General features: G+C 47.6%; 1 long non-coding RNA gene across 1 annotated transcript; it reads right to left on the reverse strand.

Moving 5' to 3' along the window:
• Positions 1–2,386: 2,386 nt before the first annotated feature.
• LOC121135403 lies at positions 2,387–3,611 on the reverse strand. Its single transcript, XR_005872540.1, has 2 exons — positions 3,447–3,611; positions 2,387–2,649 (listed from the first exon to the last, which is right to left on the reverse strand). It is a non-coding gene; the product is annotated as an uncharacterized LOC121135403 (long non-coding RNA).
• Between the last annotated feature and the right edge of the window lie 1,085 nt (positions 3,612–4,696).

A 4,696-nucleotide genomic window follows, 5' to 3' on the forward strand; every position in this document is an offset into this window, starting at 1 on the left:
TTCACTTGTTGAGACCCAAACCCTGGAGTTTTCACTGGGAGCCAGGGTAGGACCCTAATCCTTTTCTGGCAGCTGACGGTGTGACCTTGTGGAGAACCAAGTGCCCACTGAAGGCCAGTCTTGGAAGATGCTGTCTTTTTCTTTCCTCTCCGGGACAGGGTTTCTCTGTGTAACAGCTTTGGGTGTCCTGGAACTTACTTTGTAGACCAGGCTGGCCTTCAGCTCACAAGGCCTGCACCCCCACTACCACCCACCGCATGCTGTCTTTTTGATAGTGTTGGGTTGACTGGGGGTAGGAGTGTGAAGCTCCCAGGTGCATGTCCTACACTATAGGGGGATGCTTTGCCACACACTGTCCTCAGGAAACATCGGTTCGTTGTGTTACTTTTCACCTCCAGGCCAAAATGCAGAGATTTAGGGCCAAGGAGCAGAGCAACAACTATACACCAGCAGCCATTTATCCGGGGCCACGTGATGTCTCCTGCCTGCAGAATGCCATGGACACAGCTCCGCAGGCTTTGCATGTGATGGGGAAATGACTGTGTGGAAGGGTAGAGTTTGCCCCCTCTTTCATCTACGTGACGTCAGCAAGGAACGCAGTGCAGGCTGCTGAATCTGCTGTGAGTATCTGACATTTTTCCTGAACCCCATTTGCTCCCGGACAAGGAGGGCTTGAGTGTAGAGGAATTGAATCAGAAGACACAGGTAGCTATGAGCAGAGTCTCTGCCTGTGACACAGGGAGCTTGATGGGCTGCAAAGGGCAGAGGCAGAAAGATCTCTTTCTGGCTCTTCACTGAAGATGCCCATTGGCTGCTCCAGTGCCACAGGCTGCTTCTACCGCCGGGCTGGATTGTCCATCAGCTTCCCATTACTGCCTCTGCTTTCATACATGCCCATGCTGGACTAGATCCAAAGAGGTGCCAAGCTGGTGCTTTATGGCCTGTGCATTGGCCTGGTCTCCCTCCTTTCCTTTCCTCCTCTCTCTCCTTCCCTTCCTTCTTTCTCTCGTCCCTCCCTCCCTCGCTCCCTCCCTCCCTCCCTCCCTCCCTCCCTCCCTCCCTTCCTTCCAACGCTCTCTGTTTTTCCTTTTTCCTTTATACTGTAGGACACTGTATATTTTTACGTGTTAAATGTTAACCCATTTGCTTGTTTATGACTGCATCTCTCTTCCCAGCTTTGTGTAGGATGACTTTTTAATCTTCATTTGGCATCCAGCGGTGTTCTAACAAGTGGCTAAAGGTTATTTGGGAGGTTGAATTCAGCCCAGCTTAGGTACTTTTCTAGACCTGGTGACTGTGGTCTGCTGTAGCCTAAAGGCAAATCTAGTCCCTACCTCAACTGTGTCACTGTGCTGTCAGGCTAAAAAAAAAACCTGTCCCCTTCAGTCAGTGGTGCCATCTGCTGCTGAGTGAGGAGGCACAGATTCACTTACCTAGTCACCCCGGATGTGGGATTTGACTACATGATGCTGTGAACATGCAAAGAGGAACATGAAGTCTCTGGGGTTGGGATTTAGGAGAATTTCTTGGTTCCACTAATAGTGATAGTATCAGATGCATGGTAGAATGTAGGAAAGACTCTGGGAACATCACCTGGTCTTGAGACATCAAGGTTACTTTCCCATGCTAAAATCAAATCAGCATTTGCAAGAGCAAGGAGAGGCAGAGAGGACAGAGGGATAAATACCCCCATCATCTCAGAGGACTCCTGTGCCCGGCACCATTTAAAAACCAATCCTCACCTTCATGTGGATGAATGTCCAGCTTGCGGATGTGATGAGATGGAGTGGATTGCTGCCAATGGATACGGATTGAGCCAATGACGTGACTCAGGTCTCAGCCCCGCTGTACCATGCTTCCCCAGAACATGTTCCCTGCAAGATTGCTTCATGGCTCTGTTCTCCATAACAGCTTAAGGGTGAAATGAGCTCTCAGTTAATAGTCTTAAAGCTCATGTTACATGCATGTGTGAAGGATGTCACAATAAAAACCATCATTTTGTATAATCAATATGTACTGAAAAAAGAAATGTTCGTATATTTAAAAAAACTGTCACTCAACTATTGACTCCAAATTCTTCTAACGTCAACTTGTTTTCACCATTATGAGGTCCACCTTGGGTTCTGGTTTATTTTCTGAACCTTGATGATCTCATCATGATGCCTGGGATGGGAAGAGGGAAGCCTTGGTGTGACATCTGTACTTTAGTGTTCTCTTTTCATCTGAGAGTCACCAAGACATCAGGTTTTCAGAGGGGAAGGGAGAGGGGGAGAGAGTGGGAAGGCCCTGTGAGGAAGCTGAACACTTTGGAGGCAAGAAGGTGTTTCCTAAGACCATTGGGAATATTATGATTCATAACAGCGGCGGCAAAATTACAGTAACGACATAGCAAGGCGATAATTTTGTAATTAGGGTCCTCACAACGTGAGGGACTGCACTAATGGGTGGCGGCGTTAGGAAGGTTGAGAAACACTAAGCTAGAGAAAGGAAGGACTGCATGTCTTCACTCAGTGCCCTCCTGGGCCCTGGGTGCGGCTTGGGCTGGATTTTCCGAGGCGTTAAAAATCACACCAGTGTCCTATTTGACTTATGTGGAAGAGATTGCAGTGTGTAATGGTGGCTCTGGAAGTCCCCTGAGGAGAAATGTTCCTGAAAGGCAGAGACATGTTGTCACTGACAGGTATGGTTTTTCTAAAGGGCAACAAAATTGTGGAATGTATTGGAATGAGCAATCCCATACAACCCCTGCTACTTCCAACAGAACCATGGTAGGTAGCCATCTCTTCCACTGTCCCCCCCACCAACAGCTGCTCTGTTTACACCACTAGATCCAACAGCCATCGCTACCTCTAACACCGCCATTAATACAGCTGCCATTGTTGCTGTCTTCACCATCTCAACTGTTACATCCTCATGTATTAACACCACCACGCCACCTTCATCACTGTCCTTATTATCTCTGTCACCACCACCACCACAAACCACGATGACCACCACCAACCACCACGGCCATCATCACTGTTCCCAGCGTCACCCAACTCCCCACCATCATTACCTTCATCCTCATCATTATCCCTCCACTTCTGCCCCTGCCACTGCCATCTGTCTGCTAGCATCACCACCACTACTGTTGCCACTGCTGCCATTGCCTCTTCTACACAATCATCAGCACCATCACTGTTGCCTCTATCCACCACAACTATCTCTATCCCCATCTAGTCTGCTTCCGTCCCCACCTCCAATGCCATCATCTCCATGAGTTCTTCCACCACCATAACTTCTACTGCCATTATCACCATCAGCACCATTACCTTCACAGCCATCACCACCATCTCCACCACCACCCCCTTTGTCATCACTATCATCATCACCTTCATATTTTTATCTTTACTAACACTTCCACCACTGGCATTACTACTACTAACAGGGGTCTGTTTTGCCATTACCATCTCCCGGACACTTTTGTTGCAGTCCTGTTTGACAATGGAGGGGACTGGGTCTCAGGCCTGGTGGTTTGTTCAAGCCCCTGAAGTATGGAGCTGGAGAGTCAAGAGTTCCTCCCAGGTCTGTATGAGTGAGGTGGCTCAGAAGGCTGCATTGTCGGGTGTGGAATACGGGCTGAGTCTTAGTTTATGTGTTGCCAGGCGCCTCTTTGTTTGGATTTGAGAGGCTCCTTGTGGGCTGTGACCAGGACTGACAATCTGTTTCCCTTTCTTTCTTTTCTTTTTTTTTTTTTTTTTTTGACTTTCTTTCACACATTCTGGATCATATGTCTTTTCTGGTCAGAACAAATAAAAATGTTTTATGTCCCTCCTCCCTTTTCCTGGGCTTTGGATGTAAGTGTTTGCACACAGTTCTGGAAGCAGATGGAGCCCGATAGAAACTCATGTGATAATTCAAACTCAGAAGCTCAGTGAAAACACTCACATGCACAGATATCTCTGAGAATCTGAAAAACTGAGAGACATCTAGGCAAAGAGAGAGAAAGAGACAAAGATACAGATACACCCTGATGGGAACCTTTGCATTTCAGAATCCAGATATGCCAGGACCCCTGGCTTTTCACTAACTGCATCTTTTCTTTTCTTTTTTAAAAATTTAAATTAGAAACAATCCTATTTTACATATCAATCCCAGTTCCCTCTCCCACCCATCCTCCTAACTGCATGTTTCCTAATTTATGCAAGCCAAGGTGCTTGGATGCTGCCTTCTCTCTGGTGCTATCGGTACACACTCGCTAACTCTACCGGCTACCGGCTGGAAGGATATAACTACTTCCTTAAAGAGTTCATGGCTCTGTCGCTTCTAAAGACGATTCCCCTGCATTAAACAAGCTCAAAGCTCTCTGCCAGAACCATCAATGGTTAAATTGAACTGGGGCTTGATTAGGGCTCTGGCCCATAATAAAGCACCTGGGAAGCAAGTTTACAGTAGTGTGTTTGGCCCGAGGGGAGCCGGTAGACTTGGCCGCACTGATATTGTGGATGTGTAGGATTTAGGATCTGTGAGAACGCAGGCAGGGAGACTTCATATCAACATCTACTCCAGGGGGAATGGTGCGAGGGGGATTTCCTTCAGAGCTGCCTTTCACCTCCCATTTGTACTTTTGCTCCTTGGACAACTCAGTGCCATTGAGGAGGTTGGAGGTAGCACTCAGTGAACTTGGGCCTGGGTCTGCTTTTACAGTCATCTTCAT

Source organism: Mesocricetus auratus, unplaced genomic scaffold (genome assembly GCF_017639785.1).
Source record: "Mesocricetus auratus isolate SY011 unplaced genomic scaffold, BCM_Maur_2.0 Super-Scaffold_4256, whole genome shotgun sequence".
Lineage (NCBI taxonomy): Eukaryota > Metazoa > Chordata > Mammalia > Rodentia > Cricetidae > Mesocricetus > Mesocricetus auratus.